The following is an 18,606-nucleotide window of genomic DNA, read 5'->3' as shown; positions in this document are numbered from 1 at the left end:
GAAGAAGAAGAAATAGAAAATATTCTATTTTCTCTTCTTCTCCTCTATTCCTTTCTTCTTCTCGTCTTTTTCTTCTTTTTTCCTCTTCTTATCTCCTCTCCTCTTCTTCTCCTTTCTTCCTCTTCTTATTTTCCTTTCTCCTCTAATTCTTTTTCTTCTTCTTCCTTTCCTAGCTAGATATATACATATATAAAACTTTTTCTTCTTCTTCCTTCTAACTTTTACATATATAAAAATGAAACTAACCTAAAATGTACTAAATCAGATAACATATATAGATAAAACTTTTCTAAAAATCTAACTTTTGCATATATGTATTTTTAAAACATCATGCATATTACAATTGAAAAAATACATACATACATGAAAACATGTAAAAAATACATACATACATGAACATACATAAAAAAATACATACATCTAAAAAATACATACATACATATATGAAAATCTAAAAACATGTAAAAAAATAGCATGTATAACTAAAAAGTTACATTTAGCGGCGACGGCGGGGCAGGGGCAGCGTGCGGCGTCGACGTCGGGTGAGGGCGCGGGCGACGGCGTCCGGCGAGGCCGCGGGCGACGGCATCGCCATCGGGCGAGGCCGCGGGCGACAGCGTCGGGGCAGGAGCGGCGCGCGGCAACGGCGATGGCGGGGGCGGCGGGCGGCGGGCGGCGTGATGTCGTCGAGGGGCAACTGCGAGATGATGATGAATTTTTTCACAAGTGCTACTTATATATCCAGGGCATTGGTACCGTTTCGTGGCACCAACCGGTACCAATGCACCCTTTAGTCCCCGTTGGTACCACGAACCAGTACACAAGGTCACTTTTTAGCAGCCCAAAGGGTGGGAAGCAGAGGCCTTTGGTCCCAGTTGGTGGCACCAACTGGGACTAAATGTGGGCATTGGTACCGGTTGGTGCAGCCACCCTTTAGTTCCGGTTGGTGCCACCAACCCGGACTAGTGGCCTTGCACAGCGGGGTGGTGGTGGGAGTTTAGTCTCACCTCGCTAGTTGGGAGCGCCGATGAGCTGTTTATAAGCTCCGCTGCCTCCTCTCTTTCGAACTCCTCCGAACTGCAGGCCTATGGGCCTAATCTGACACTGTTTTACCTATGGGCTTGTTGGGCCTTTTGCGGGCCTGAATCCTGGCCCAACTAGCTGGGTTTCTAGTCGTATTCAGGCCATGGTGGCCCAGTAGGTGGCAATTTTTTTCTCCAGTTTTTTTTGTTTTCTTTTTTGCTTTATTTATTTTGTTTTGTTTCTACTTACAAAAAAAATACTTATTTATTTTATTTTATTTTGTTTATAATTACTTATTTATTTTATTTTATTTTGTTTATAATTACTTATTTATTTTATTTTATGATAATTCTGTTTAGAATTAAAGTTTCTAACAAAAACGTTCTTTATGAAAATTCTTTTTGCTTTTAATGATTTTGAACAGAAAATACTTTGATAGTTTTAGTTTCGTAAATTTTATTTATGTTATTAAAGTTTATTTTATTTTATTTTAGTTTCTGCTTATATATTTTATTAAAGTTTATATTATTTTGTTTCAAATTACTTATTTTATTTGCTATTAAAGTTTGTAACTAAAAAGTTATTTATGAACTCTGAAACAAAGGGATTTCATACGGAAACTCGTCTGTTATAAAGGGATTTCATTTTTATTATCAGGGTTTCATACGAAAACTCGTCTGTTACAAAGGGATTTCATTTTTTTGAACTTATTTGAACTCTATAGTTTTCCTGTGTTCAAAATGCACTATTCAAAGCCACATCATCGATTTTCAACCCTTACTGATTATTTTGAGCTATAAGACTATGAAATTAAAAAGCATTTGAAATGAACTCTGAAAAGGTTGAAAGTTGGCATGGTATCATCATTTCACCCACATAGCATGTGCAAGAAAGTAGAGAGGGTTACGGCAAAAACTGGATGCAGTTCGTGTACAAAACGGACAATCTCTTTCGAAGTATCACGGTTTCGTACGGAAACTCGTCTGTTACAAAGGCATTTCATTTTTTTAAACTTATTTGAACTCGATAGTTTTTTTGTGGTCAAAATGCACCATTCAAAGCCACATCATCAATTTTTAACCCTTTCTGACTTCATTTGTTATTTTTCATGCATTTACTGATTATTTTGAGCTATAAGACCATGAAATTGAAAAGCATTTGAAATAAACTCTGAAAAGGTTGAAAGTTGGCATGGTATCATCATTTCACCCACATAGCATGTGCAATAAATTAGAGAGGGTTACGGCAAAAACTGGATGCACTTCGTGTACAAAATGGACAATCTCTTTCGAAGTATCAGGGTTTCATCACGAAACTCGTCTGTTATAAAGGGATTTCATTTTTTTGAACTTATTTGAACTCCATAGTTTTTCTGTGTTCAAAATGCACCATTCAAAACCACATCATCAATTTTCAACCCTCTCATGAATAGATAAGTGACCAAATTAATAGAAGTTCATCATCACATTAAAACCAAAGTACATACATAGTTCTCATTGAACAACATATAGCTCTCCAGAGCATCTAATTAAACCATACATTGAAATTATATAAAACATTTCAATGCAAGAACAAATGCGATCATAATCGCAACCAAGGTAACAACTGATCCAACTGCATAATGATACCAAGCCTTGGTATGAATGGCATATTTTCTAATCTTTCTAATCTTCAACCACATTGCATCCATCTTGATCTTGTGATCATCGACGACATCTGCAACATGCAACTCCAATATCATCTTCTCCTCCTCAAATTTTCTTATTTCTTCCTTCAAGTAATTGTTTTCTTCTTCAACTAAATTTAACCTCTCGACAATAGGGTCGGTTGGAATTTCCGGTTCAACCAGCTCCTAGATAAATAAAATCTATGTCGCATTGGTCAGCATAATTGTCACAAACAATAAATGAACCAAATAGTTATCAAAAGATAATATATACCACATCTGAATCATAAACAGGACGAGGGCCGACGGGGGCGGATACCAAACCATCGCACTATATAATAACAAGGAATAATAAAAGTAAGAAAATTTGACAAGTATCTATCTGAAGTAAGAATTTTTTTTCTTTCAGAAAGAAGATAAGAACAAGAGGCTCACCACGGTGGTGCCGGCGACGAGATCGGTGCGGGCGATCGACGGCGGTGAAGACGGGGATGGGACGTGACGGACCGCTAAACCTAGACAAATCTCGGGGAAAATGGAGCTCGGAGGCCGAGTTTCGAGAGGAGAAAGATTAACTAGTGTGGCTCGAACATTTCATCGAACACCTCATGTCCATAGGAGGTGAGCTAGAGCACCCAAATGCCCTCCCCTCGCCGGCCAAAAAAAACAAAGCACTGTGGAGTGCTCTGCTGTGGCGATGGGGTATATATAGGCAACTCATTTGTTCCGGTTCATGGTAGAACCGGGACTAAAGCCCGGCATTCTGTCCCGGTTCAAGCGACGAACCGGGACCAATGGTTGTGGGCCAGGAGCGAGGACTATTGGTCCCGGTTCGTGCCTAGAACTGGAACAAATGGGTCTAGACGAACCGGGAACAATGTCCACGAGGCCCCGACCGGCCCCCTGGGCTCATGAACATGGACTAATGCCCCCATGGGTCCCGGTTCGTGAAGAACCGGGACTAATGGGCTAGCCAGGACTGAACCAAAGCCCTATTTTCTACTAGTGCTCTGTGACAAGAGAGTGCCACAAAAGCTAAAAGTAAGTTCTATAGGACGGCGCTTCGACCCGCAATGTTGTATGGTGCTGAGTGTTGTCCAACTAAAAGGTGACATGTTCAACAGTTAGGCGTGACGGAGATGCGCATGCTGAGGTGGATGTGTGGCCACACAAGGATTTACCGAGTCCGGAATGATGATATATGAGATATAGTTGGGGTAGCACCGATTGAAGAGAAGCTTGTCTGACGTTGTCTGAGATGGCTTGGGCATATTCAGCGCAGGCCTCCGAAAGCGTCATTGCATAACGGACGGCTAAAGTGTGCTGATAATGTCAAGAGAGGTAGGGATAGATCGAACTTGACATGGGAGGAGTCCATACAAAGAGATTAGAAGGACTGGAGTATCACCAGAGAACTAGCCATGGACAGGGATGCATGGAAGCGTGCTATCCATGTGGCAGAACCATGAGTTGGTTGCACTAGTAGAAAACATGGCATTTGTCCCGATTGGTAAAGGCCTCTAGTCCCGGTTCTTGAACCGGGACTAATAGGTCGTTACTAATGCCTCCCACCTTTAGTCCCGGTTCTTACACGAACCGGGATAGATGGGCCTCCACGTGGCCGATGCGGGCAGCCCAGGCAGGGGGCCTTTGGTCCCGGTTGGTGACATAAACCGGGACCAAAAGGCATCCACGCGTCAGAAGCTGGCTGCAGATGAGGTTTTTTTTTGAAAGTGGCTGGTTTAGGGGTTTTGGGGGTTAATTTAGATTGTTATTAGCTAGCTAATAGAGAGAAGTGTCCTCTCTTATATCTTCGTGCTTGGTTTACCAATGCTACTGCTATGTTCATTTCACCCGCTGATATATATATAACAAGTCGTACTAATCATGCATCATTATACAACTTCTACTCGTTATTAATAACAAGTCATACAATCATCATCCTCATAGTCATCGAACCCAACCCTACATAATTGTTCTTAGCACATGATCATCAGTATCAGGTAGGAGCTAAGCACCCTTAAGGTAAAATAGCATAAAACAATATAGATCCCGACTCTCCATTATGAAGAATGGAGATCATCCTGTCTCCAATTCTTGCGCTTCGCTTCCTTTTGCTTCCAAGAAGCTCCTTACGACTGTCCATACATTTTTTCCATTCTTTGATTGTCAAGTCTCCACTTCTTTTAGAAATCCGGTATGGACAGTTGAGATTCGTAGGATGACCTGGTTGTATGTTCAAAACATCAAGGCGACCGTGCGTATACATCAGATGAGGCACACAATCATTTGGGATGCTTAGGGCCTTGGATGAGAACTGGTATCATAATGAACTTCCGCTTCATGCACATCCAAGGAGGAAGGTTATACATACATAGAGTCACGGGCCAGGTGTTGTGATTGCTGCTCTGCTCCCCGAAAAGATTAATGCCATCCGCCTTTAAACCAAACCATATGTTCCTTGGGTCATGTGCAAACTCAGCCCAGTACTCTCTCTCGATTTTTCTCCACTGCGACCCGTCAGCGGGTGCTCTCAACTTCCCGTCTTTCTTACAGTACTCACTGTGCCATCGCATCAACTTGGCATGCTGTTTGTTTTTGAACAGTCGTTTCAACCGTGGTATTATAGGAGCATACCACATCACCTTCGCAGGAACTCTCTTCCCGCGGGGCTCGCCGTTAACATCACCAGGGTCATCTCGTCTGATCTTATACCGCAATGCACCGCATACTGGACATGCGTTCAAATCCTCGTACGCACCGCGGTAGAGGATGCAGTCATTAGGGCATGCATGTATCTTCTTCACCTCCAATCCTAGAGGGCATACGACCATCTTTGCTGCGTACGTACTGTCGGGCAATTCATTATCCTTTGGAAGCTTCTTCTTCAATATTTTCAGTAGCTTCTCAAATCCTTTGTCAGGCACAACATTCTCTGCCTTCCACTACAGCAATTCCAGTACGGTACCCAGCTTTATGTTGCCATCTTCGCAATTGGGATACAACCCTTTTTTGTGATCCTCTAACATGCGATCGAACTTCAGCTTCTCCTTTTGACTTTTGCATTGCGTACTTGCATCGACAATGACCCGGCGGAGATCATCATCGGGCACATCGTCTGGTTCCTCTTGATCTTCAGTAGCTTCCCCTGTTGTAGCATCATCGGGCACATCGTCTGGTTCCTCTTGATCTTCAGCAGCTCCCCCCATTGCAGCATCACCGTATTCATGGGGCACATAGTTGTCATCGTCCTCTTCTTCTTCGCTATCTTCCATCATAACCCCTATTTCTCTGTGCCTCATCCAAACATTATAATGTGGCACGAAACCCCTTGTAAAGCAGGTGGGTGTGAAGGATTTTACGGTCAGAGTAAGACTTTGTATTCCCACATTTAGTGCATGGACAACACATAAAACCATTATGCTGGTTTTCCTCGGCCACTTCGAGAAAATTATGCACGCCCTTAATGTACTCGGAGGTGTGTCTGTCACCATACATCCATTGTCGGTTCATCTGTGTGCATTATATATAATTATGTGTGTCAAAAGTAAGAAAATCAGACAAATATCTACCTAAAGTAAGAAAATCAGACAAGTATCAGAAAGAAGATAAGAACAAGAGGCTCACCACGGTGGTGCCGGCGACGAGATCGGCGCGAGTGATCAACGGCGGTGAAAACGGGGACGGGGCGTGACGGACCGCTAAATCTAGACAAATCTCGAAAAAAATGGAGCTCCGAGGTCGAGCTTCGAGAGGAGAAAGCTTAACTAGTGTGGCTCGGGCATTTCATCGAACACCTCATGTGCATAGGAGGTGAACTAGAGCACCCAAATGCCCTCTCCTCACCGGATTGAAAAAACAGAGCACTGGAGTGCTTTGCCGCGACAGTGGGTATATATAGGCAAGTTATTTGTCCCGGTTCATGGCATGAACCGGGACTAAAGCACCCCCTTCTGTCCCGGTTCAAGCCACAATACGGGACCAATGATTGTGGGCCAGGAGCGAGGACCATTGGTCCCGGTTCGTGGCTTGAACCGGGACAAATAGTTCCACACGAACCGGGACCAATGCCCACGAGGCCCTGGCCGGCCCCTTGGGCTCACGAACCGGGTCTAATACCCCCCATGGGTCCCGGTTCTTGAAGAACCGGGACTAATGGGCTGGCCAGGCCCGAACTGTAGCCCTGTTTTCTACTAGTGTTGCGAGATCTTACGGGTTTCACCTCTAGCCCACCCCACTTATTTGAGACTAAAGACTTTTTGTGTTGTTGTTGTTGTTGTTGTTGTTGTTGTTCTTATCTCTATGAAGCACTGCGATCCTTTTCTGATCGGGCTACACTATGGGTTGTTTTCCTTACAAGACAAAGCCCTTCCCCTGTTCAAACAAAAATAAAATTTTAATGTGCTAGCGACGAATAATTTCATCTACAAGCTCAAGGTTGAAAATAGACTCGTCCTGAAAATATTACTATAACTTGGAAATCATCTACGAGGTTGAGGTTCATTGAACGTCTCTATGTTAACCATTCTTATCCATAGATGTTTGTTGTGACTACTGCTTTGAAGTTGTTATCGGCTAATTGATATGATCCATTTTCTCAATTCGAACCAGTTCTTTAGTACACCTCCTCTGCCCCACAATATAAGATGATTTTGTAAGCTAAAACAACTTGCAAAACATCTTATTTTATGGGAGGGATGGAGTATTTAGCAACATCCATTTCCCTTTTTTTGTACGGGGTAACACTACAATCGAGTACCCTTCAGGGGGGGGGGGGGGGGGGGGAGCACTGGATTTACCGATGTTATATATGCAATCCAGGCCACCAAACACCTTAAAAATTGCACCGAAGTTAAATGCATGACTTTATTCAGTCACTCGTCAACTGACAAATTTGACTATTGATGATAAAAGGCCCCCAACGGAGTGGGATTTCCAGTATTGCTTGCAGATATAATGTGAAGAGTATTATTCTTTCTCTATAAAAATTACAGTTGCATGCCCAGGTAAAGCAAGGATGATCAAGCAGTTCCCCCCCCCCCCCCCCCCCCGCCCCCCCCCCAAAAGAATGACGATATATATGGTATTAATTCACTAAAAAGGTTAAAAAATGGCTTCTCCTGATATATGTATGCATGTACTGTCGAAGGACACTGCCCATGAGTCCATAAAGCTTCACAATTTTATAGATGCATGAGCCTTAAGAAAGTCCATGTGAAGATGTTTCAAGTTTAATTCGGCATATGTTTGTGCTTGCTGGAACGTTTGGCGTCATGTAAATAATAATATTGGTATGTAAAAGAAGGCAAGATGTGCTTATTTCCTTGTAAGGCACGACATACGTTCGTATTCACTCTATATTTCATATGTCTCATTTTGTGGGTTCATTCTTTACAAGATTCCATTGCGTCAAAAAAAAAAATCTCTCCTGACAACTAAATTAATTAAGGCTGGGGTTTAATGACTTGCAAGCCTTCACATCCATACAAACAGGGTGAAGAAATCCATAGTACTGTGCTGGAAATACTCACACCTATATCACTTGTCAATTTATGATATGTGTCAAAAATGTGTGGAGGAAGCGTGTGCAGAACAGCAAACGTCGTTGTTATCTCTATTAAGTCTTGGAAAGCTAAAGATACGAGAGGTTGATGGTGCACCATCCGTGTATATCCATTAAGTCCTGAGTAGATAGTGGCACGAGAGGATGTGGAAATAATAAAACTGATAGTAGTGTTCTAAGCATAGAAACAAATGATTTATTTGCGGAAAATTGAGTGGAAGGAAATGTGTGCAAAATAGTGTTTGTCGTTGTATGGTGTCTTGAGTAGATATAACGTGAGGGTGGATGTGCACCTCATTCAGCTTGCAGCATCGCGCCAATACGAGCATCTCAACACTAATTAATCTCCACCCTCTGATTTTTATGGGGTTGAGCCTGCCTCACTAATTAATCTCCAATCAAAGACTTATGTCGAGTCAAACATTATAAACTTTGACCAAATTTGTATAAAAAATATGAACATCTACAATATCAAATATACATAATATGAAGCTACATTCCATAATGAATATAAAGATATTCCTTTGGCAATATAAATGTTAATATTATTTTCTATAAATTTGGTCAAACTAGAGATACTTTCACTTGAGACAAAAGTTATGCGCAGACTAAAAAGAACGAAGCGAGTATTATAATTCATTGATTCCGTATTATAGAATTCGTGCGTGTAGCATAACCGGGGTGAACACATAGGATCATTGATTGCAGATCTCGACAATAGGATTGCCGGAGAAGTTATGGGTGGTGAAGAGGTTTCTAGACGTTGGGATAGGCCCCATGCATGGAGCACATAGTACGTGTCAGACCGCGTGTGGTGGCCGACAGGCAGAGTACAACCACCAGACTGGAAACATTTACCTCACGCTTTTATTTTCCGTAGTACGATCCTTCTGCTTATAAGCATACAGTATGCGTACGTGTTTGCTGCCGAATAAACGCTAGGGGACACACTAGCTAACACGGTCTCACGTATTAACTAGCTCGTTGTGCTGGTCATGGCCGCGGCGCCGCACGTCGTCATCCTCACGAGCTCCGGCTTGGGCCACGTCCTCCCGGTTTCCGAGCTGGCGAAGCGCCTCGCCGTGCACCACGACTTTACCGTCACAATCGTCACTTACGCCAGCCTGTCCACGCCCGGCCACTCCTCGCCGCTCGCCTCCCTACCGCCGGGAGTCTCCGTCGCGGCGCTGCCGGAGGTGTCCATCGACGACCTCCCCGCCGACGCGCACTTGGTGACTCGCAACCTCACCGTCATCAGTTGCGCCATGCCCCAGCTACACGACCTACTGCGCTCCCTCCTGGACTCCCCGGCGGGGATCACCGCCTTTGTGACCGACATGCTCTGTCCCGCGGCGCTCGCCATCGGCAAGGAGATGGGTCTGCCAGGGTACGTCTTCTACACCTCCAGCCTCATGTCGTTGTTATCGTTTCTCTACATCCCGGAGCTCGCTAGGACCACCACCTGCGAGTGCCGCGACCTCCCGGAGCCCGTGCTGCTCCCGGGATGCGTGCCTCTACACGGCGCCGATCTCCTCGAGCCCCTCCAGAACCGCTTCCGACCCCGTGTACCAGCTCATGATCGACCTCGGGCGCAACTATCTCCTAGCGGAAGGCTTCATCATCAACACCATGGATGCGTTGGAGCACGAGACGCTGGTGGCGTTCAAAGAGATTTCTGACAAGGGCGTGTACCCTCCGGCGTACGCCGTGGGTCCATTCACACGGCGGCGGTGCCCCGACTCCGACGAGGTCAAGCACAGCTGCTTACGGTGGCTGGACAACCAGCCGGGCGGCTCGGTCTTGTACGTGTCCTTCGGCAGCGGTGGCACGCTGTCCACGGCGCAGACGGCCGAGCTGGCGGCTGGGCTGGAGGCGAGCGGGCAGAGGTTCCTCTGGGTGGTGCACCACCCCAACGAAAAGGACAGCAGCGCGGCCTACCTCGGCACTGCCGCTACCGATGCCGACCCGCTGAGCTATCTGCCCGATGGATTCGTCGAGAGGATGAACGGTACAGGGCTCCTTGTGCCACTGTGGGCGCCGCAGGTGGAGATCCTTAACCACGTCGCCGTGGGAGGGTTCATGTCTCATGGCAGATGGAACTCCACGCTGGAGACCGTGGCGGCGGGCGTGCCGATGGTGGCGTGGCCACTGTACGCCGAGCAGAGGATGAACGCGGTGATGCTGTCGTCGGATCAGGTGGGCCTGGCTTTGTGGGAGAGGCCTCCCCTAGGTAAGGACGGAGCGTTTGTCCCACAGGAGGAGGTGGCGGCGCTGGTCAGAGAGCTTATGGAAGGGGAGAAGGGCGCCGCGGCGCGGAAAAAGGCTGGTCACCTCCGGGATGAAGCCGAGATTGCTTCGGCGCCGGGTGGGCCGCAGGATCGAGCTCTCACGGTAGTGGCTGGCATAGTTTCCTTGCATCGGAAGAGCCACGTTGTGTAAACAGGAGGCTCCCTAAAAGAACTAAATAAGAGGCATGGTGGCTGAAGTTTATTCTTGATTTATATATGCTTGTATCGACTGCTATGTGTATACATTTAAATATAGAATAATACTTTGTCTTTGATGATATTATTATTACATATCGTAAAGATGGAAGCAGTTTTAAAGTTATTCTAAGGTAAAATAAGTAAGACGATCTAAAATTAGTTGTGCCATAATTTTCCAGGTTATAACTGAAATGATTAAGGATAATGATCAGGTGAGTAATCAATTACTATAAGCCAAGAATTTGAACGGAGAGAATTTGACATCACAAATGACAGGGTTGTTTAGATAGACTTTTATATTATCGACCTATATATTTCAATATTTTCTATGGGCCCTTAATAACAGCAAAACCAAAATGCAGAAATAGCAAATCTGATTACACTCCGACTGATGTGATTGAGCGCAATCCTTTCCAACTACATCTGCATAGATCAACAATGTAGTCAAAGTATAAAGGGTACTCCAACTATCCATGTACAGTCAAAATCTACTATCACTTTATTGAATATAGGAAAACGAACCATATAAGGTTTCGTGGTAGTATCACCAACTTTTCTAATTATCATACGAACATCGAGTTCTCCTTTTAATCGTCAAATTATTTGCTTAATTGCTAAGTTTTAACCATGAAATTGTGAATAAAAGCACATTATCCGAATTTATAATTTTATCCTTACCTTGATATAAATGAAGATAGTATGCCAAAATTTCAACCTAGAAATAATAGCCCAATGAATATATCATCACAATATTATGTATTGAAGGCACGCGGCAATCAACAACATCAATTTAATAGCCCCATGAACAGATGAGGATGTTTGGCTCTGGGTGCGCCATCAATCGAAATTGGTACCACTATTCATTACTATCAGATGGCAACAATCAAGTCCACTTTTGTAGTGCAGACATGTAACTACTTCTGCAATAATACACTGCATTATTGCATAATGCACATGGCTAGTTAATGCGCCTGGAATGAATGATACATGCAGCTAGTTAATGCGCTTTTACACGCTCTAATTACATTACACAATGCGATTTTTCTACAGTCTTTGTGAATTTGTGAATCTTGTTTTTGGGTTGTAGGAGTGACATCTGTTGTCTGAACTACGACACAAATACAGTGGTTTCACTATAATAATGAGAATGTTATCTCTTAATGTAATTTTGTATGAGAGAAACTTTTAGGGTAATTGTTAGAGTGCTACCTTTTGAGTTAATTGATTTCCATGAAAATTCATAAATTTTTGAACTTAACACTTGGCATGGATATTTGAGAATACCATATAAAAATTCATGTAATTTTAATTGTGCAAGTCCCTGGTATCATTTATCTTAAGAAAGCTTCATGTAATTTTAATTATGCAAGTTTTGGTAATGTCAGTTGCAAAGACTATTTAAAATGATATAGAAATTCAAATTTATTGGGTAAGCAGCAATCCCAAGGAAATTCATTGTACTTATTCGAAGGAAAATAGTAGTCTTGTTAAAAATCAAAGAAAGCCACACACAAATTCCTGGATTTTTCATTGTACTAACACAATGTACCATATATCCCATGATCTCATTGGCAAAATGGGTACTATTGATATGCATGATGATGAGATCCTTGTTAGTTGATATGCATGTACACAAGTTTAACGTATTTTAAAAATTATTAATTATTACTCACATGCATGAAGTTATTGACATGCATTGGAGCCCTTGTCAATTGCCAAGTCACATGCCCACTAGCAATTAGCATTTGACTAGCAAGATGCCTGTGCATTGCACGGAACATCAAGATGCATTTATATGAGTAGTTTATCTTGTGAGAGATAAGTATGAACGAGGGAAGGCCTTATCTACAAATGTGAAGAGGGGTGCGGGTATCTTTTTGCAAAATCGTCATAGTTTCCTTCCTATCCGTCAGATATAGATCGGACGGCCTATATTGCAAGATGGCAGGCACACCATCATCACCAACTCTGTTTTTTTATAGAGTAGAGATGTAATCCATCTGTTCAAATATATATGGCCTAATACGTTTTTCGAGGTTACCTTTGACCATATGTTAGAATAATGATATATGATGTGGATGTTACACAAAGCATACCATCAAATTTGTATGTGAAAGGAGTTTCTAACGATATAATTTTTCATATCATCAACGGGTCTGCCACATTCAGATCCATATGTATTTTGCAATTTTCTATGTCTACAATGCTCTGCATGGAGCTACTCTAGCTAATTGCTCCCACGTTCAATATGTATTTAGATTGAGACTTAGATTCATGTAGATTAGTGTCAAAGCTTGCATCGACGTAACTCTTTACGACGAACTCTTTATCACCTCCATAACCGAGAAACATTTCCTTAGTGCTCTTTAAGGTAACTAAGGATAATTTTGACCGTTGTCTAGTGATCTATTCCTGGATCACTATTGTACCCCCTTGAGAAACCCATGGCAAGGTACACAACAGGTTTGGTACACAGCATGGCATACTTTATAGAACCTATGACCGAGGCATAGGGAATGACTTTCATTCTTTCTTTATCTTCTGGCGTGGTCGGATTTTCAGTCTTTAATCAACTTCACACTTATAATACAGGCAAGAACTCCTTTTTTTGACTGATCCATTTTGAACTCCTTCAAAATCTTGTCAAGTATGTACTCACTGAAAGTCTTATCAAGCATCTTGATCTATCTCTATAGAACTTGATGCCCAATATGTAAGCAGCTTCACCGAGGTCTTTCATTGAAAAACTCTTATTCAAGTATCCTTTTATGCCATCCACAAATTCTATATCATTTCCAATCAACAATATGTCATCCACATATAATATTAGAAAATGCTATAGAGCTCCCACTCACTTTCTTCTAAATACAGGCTTCTCCGGAAGTCTATACAAAACCATATGCTTTGATCACCTCATCAAAGCATATATTCCAACTCCGAGATGCTTGCACCAGTCCATAAATGGATCGATGGAGCTTGCACACTTTGTTAGCACCTTCATGATCGACAAAACCTTATGGTTGCATCATATACAACTTTTTTTTAAGAAATCCATTAAGGAATGCAATTTTGACGTCCATTTGCCAAATTTCATAATCAACAAATGCGGAAATTGCTAACATGCTTCTGACAGACTTAAGCATCGCTAAGGTTGAGAAAGTCTCATCACAGTCAACTCCTTGAATGTGTCGAAAACCTTTTGCAACAAGTCGAGCTTTATAGACAATAACATTACCATCAGCGTCAATCTTCTTCTTGAAGATCCATTTATTCTCTATGGATTGCCGATCATCGGGCAAGTCCACCAAAGTCCATACTTTGTTCTCATACATGGATCCTATCTCATATTTCATGGCCTCAAGCCATTTATCGGAATCTGGGATCATCATAGCTTGTAGGTTCACCATGGTCTAGTAACATGACTTCCAAAACAGGACTACCGTACCACTCAGGTGAAGATCATGCTCTGGTTGACCTACGAGGTTCAGTAGTAACTTGATCTGAAGTTACATGATCATCATCATTAGCTTCCTCTCTAGTTGGCGTAGGCATCACGGGAACAGTTTTCTTTGATGTGCTACTTTCCAATTCGAGAGAAGGTACAACTACCTCATCAAGTTCTACTTTCCTCCCACTCACTTCTTTCATGAGAAACTCCTTCTCTAGAAATGATCCATTCTCAACAACAAAGATCTTGCCTTTGGATCTGTGATGGAAGGTGTACCCAATTGTTTCCTTAGGGTATCCTATGAAGACGCACTTCTACGATTTGGGTTCGAGCTTATCAGGCTAAAGCCTTTTGACATAACCACCGCATCCCTAAACTTTAAGAAACGACAGCTTAGGTTTCTTGACAAACCACAGTTCATACGGTATCGTCTCAATGGATTTAGACGGTGCCCTATTTAAAGTGAATGCGGTTGTCTCTAATGCATAACCCCAAAACGATAGTGGCAAATCGATAAGAGACATCATAGAACGCACCATATCTAATAAAGTACGCTTACGACGTTGGGACACGCCATTACGCTGTGGTGTTCCAGGTGGCATGAGTTGTGAAACAATTTTACATTGTTTTAAATGAAAGCCAAACTCATAACTCAAATAGTCGCTTCCATGATCAGATCGTAGAATCTTTATTTTCTTATTACGATGATTCTCTACTTCACTCCGAAACGCTTTAAACTTTTCAAAATTTTTAGACTTGTGTTTCATCAAGTAGATATTCCCATATCTACTTAAACCATCTGTGAAAGTTAGAAAATGACGATATCCGCCGCGTGCCTCAACAATCATCAGACCGTATACATCGGTATATATTATTTTCAATAAGTCATTGGCTCGCCCCATTGTTCTGGAGAACGGAGTTTCAGTCATCATGCACATGAGGCATGGCACGCAAGTATCAAATGATTAATAATCAAGTGATTCCAAAAGTCCATTAGCTTGGAGTTTCTTCCTGCGCTTTACAACAATATGAACTAAATGGTTGTGCCACAAGTATGTTGCACTATCATTATCAACTTTGTATCTTTTGGTATCAATATTATGAATATGTGTATAAATACGATCAAGATTCAATAAACCATTAACATTGGGTGTATGACCATAGAAGGTTTTATTCATGTAAACAGAATAACAATTATTCTCTATTTTAAATGAATAACTGTATTGCAATAAACACGATCCTATCTTCTTCATGCTCAACGCAAACACCAAATAACATTTAGTTAGGTTCAACACTAATCCCGAAAGTATAGGGAGTGTGCGATGATGATCATATCAATCTTGGAACCACTTCCAACACACATCGTCACTTCACCCTCAACTAGTCTCCATTTATTCTACAACTCATGTTTTCGAGTTACTAATCTTAGCAACCGAAAAGGTATCAAATACCCAGGGGCTACTACGAGCACTAGTAAGGTACACATCAATAACATGTATATCAAATATACCTTTCTTCACTTTGCCATCCTTCTTACCTGCCAAATATTTGGGGTAGTTCCGCTTCCAGTGACCATTTCCTTTGCAGTAGAAGCACTCAGTTTCAGGCTTAGGTCCAGCTTTGCGCTTCTTCACGGGAGTGACAACTTTCTTGCCATTCTTCTTGAAATTCCCTTTCTTTCCCTTGCCCTTTTTCTTGAAACCAGTGATCTTGTTAACCATCAACACTTGGTGCTTTTTCTTGATTTTTACCGTCACTGATTTCAACATTGCGAAAAGCTCGGGAATTGTTTCCATCATCCCTTGCATATTGTAGTTCATCATGAAGTTCTAGTAGCTTCGTGATATTGACTAGAGAACTCTGTCGATCACTATCTGATCTGGAAGATTAACTCACACTTGATTCAAACGATTGTAGTACCCAGACATTCTGAGCACATGCCCACTAGTTGAGCTATTCTCCTCCATCTTGTAGGAAAAGTACTTGTCAGAGGTCTCATACCTCTTGCTACGTCTTGAGCTTGCGTTGGTTTTCCTTGAAGAGGAAAGGGTGATGCAGCAATAGTAGCGTAAGTATTTCCCTCAGTTTTTGAGAACCAAGGTATCAATCCAGTAGGAGACTCCTCACAAGTCCCACGCACCTACACAAACAAATAGGATCTCGCAACCAACGCAATAAAGGGGTTGTCAATCCCTTCACGGCCACTTGCGAAAGTGAGATCTGTTAGACATAATATGATAAGATAAATATATTTTTGGTATTTTATAATATAGATTGGAAAAGTAAAGATGCAAATAAAAGTAAATAGCAAGCTTATATGATAAGAGATAGACCCGGGGGCCATAGGTTTCACTAGTGGCTTCTCTCAAGATAGCATAATTATTATGGTGGGTGAACAAATTACTGTCGAGCAATTGATAGAAAAGCGAATAATTGTGAGACTATCTAGGCATGATCATGTATATAGGCATCACGTCCGTGACAAGTAGACCGACTCCTGCCTGCATCTACTACTATTACTCCACACATCGACCGCTATCCAGCATGCATCTAGAGTATTAAGGTCATAAAGAACGGACTAACGCATTAAGAAAGATGACATGATGTAGAGGGATAAACTCATGTAATATGATATAAACCCCATTTTTTTATCCTCGATGGCAACAATACAATACGTGCCCTGCTGCCCCTGCTGTCACTGGAAATGGACACCGCAAGATTGAACCCAAAGCTAAGCACTTCTCCCATTGCAAGAAAGATAAATCTAGTAGGCCAAACCAAACTGATAATTCGAAGAGACTTGCAAAGATAACTTAATCACACATAAAAGAATTCAGAGGAGATTCAAAGATTTCTCATAGATAAACTTAATCATAAACCCACAATTCATCAGATCTCGACAAACACACCACAAAAAGAGTTACATCGAATAGATCTCCAAGAAGATCAAGGAGAACATGGTATTGAGATCCAAAGAGAGAGAAGAAGCCATCTAGCTAATAAATATGGACCCGAAGGTCTGTGGTAAACTACTCACAACTCATCGGAGAGGCTATGGTGTTGATGTAGAAGCCCTCCATGGTCGATTCCCCCTCCGGCGGAGCGCCGACGAAGGCTCCAAGATGGGATCTCGCGGATACAGAAGGTTATGGTGGCCTAAATAGTTTTTTGTGGTCGCCTCTGATGTTTTCGGGGTACGTGGGTATATATAGGAGGAAGAAGTACGTCGGTGGACGCCCGAGGGGCCCTGTCGCGACCGGTTTTCCGGGTATTAATTTCCAGGAAATGGCCCTTGTGCTCATCAGCCCCGGGATTACTGTTAGCTGATGAGGCACCAACTTGATACAGAAATTCCAAGCAAAATACAAAATATGCAGTACAAGACCATTCTGGTCTGTGAGTACAACAAATGGTTTCTAGTGGTTGAAGGTGGAAGCGGTTTGTGGATCATCAGCGTCTATGGGACTCCATTTCCCACAGGAACAGCTGACCAGGTTAACTCCTATCTTCGCGAGGCTGCTATCACCATTTCAAAGGTTCCGGGGCTGTCATCACGGTCGCTCCTCTCCGCGCAAGAAATCTGGCCAAGACAATAGCCAGGGACAAGCCAGTGAGTACTTTTGAATGTACTTGCAAACATTATGAATACGGGTATAATATAACAACGATAATTATGTTCTGAAATATTTTATGATCATGACGTCAGTCACAAAAAAAATCTCTGATGCATGCAAGCAGGTTATTTATGGATATGCAATAACATAATAATAATAAAATGCACCGATCGGGTGTCTGGAGCGACGCCTTGAAAGGTTAGTAAACAAAGAGAAATGCCTCAGTCGGGCGTCTGAGCGACGCCACATAAAGGGCTTATAAAATAAATAACAAGCATGCCACAGTCGGGCGTCTCAGCGACACCACATAAAGGGCTTATAAAATAAATAAATAACAAGCATGCCACAGTCGGGCGTCTCAGCGACACCACATAAAGGTCTTATAAGGTAAATAAATGACAAGCATGCCACAGTCGGGCGTCTCAGCGACACCACATAAAGGGCTTATAAGGTAAATAAATGACAAGCATGCCACAGTCGGGCGTCTTAGCGACACCATATAAAGGGCTTATAAATAATCACAGTGGATATCCAGGAGGTAGAACCATCCCAGGGATACTCGATAATTTCAATAATACAACGGGTTAGTCCACAACAAATAATAATCATGATCATCACAAGTCTCAAGTCGTTATCCCAGTTCTGGTTTAACAATTTCTCCTCCGAAGACCGACACTAAGACCGACACATGACCCATCCCAGATTGTAGTCCTTAACCATGGACACGACTATTCGAATAGGTTTAATCTCTACAGAGGGTGTACTCTTTACCCACGAGTAACGGATTCCTTTAGTCCATCGGGACT

At 42.5% G+C, this 18,606-nt stretch overlaps 1 pseudogene; it reads left to right on the top strand.

Moving 5' to 3' along the window:
* Positions 1–9,167: 9,167 nt before the first annotated feature.
* On the top strand, positions 9,168–10,823 carry LOC123160211 (hydroquinone glucosyltransferase-like; annotated as a pseudogene).
* The last annotated feature ends 7,783 nt before the right edge of the window (positions 10,824–18,606 follow it).

The sequence above is a fragment of the Triticum aestivum genome, chromosome 7B, assembly GCF_018294505.1.
Source record: "Triticum aestivum cultivar Chinese Spring chromosome 7B, IWGSC CS RefSeq v2.1, whole genome shotgun sequence".
NCBI lineage: Eukaryota > Viridiplantae > Streptophyta > Magnoliopsida > Poales > Poaceae > Triticum > Triticum aestivum.
Note: the sequence above shows the minus strand (reverse complement) of the source record. Positions and strands in the feature narration are given on the sequence as shown.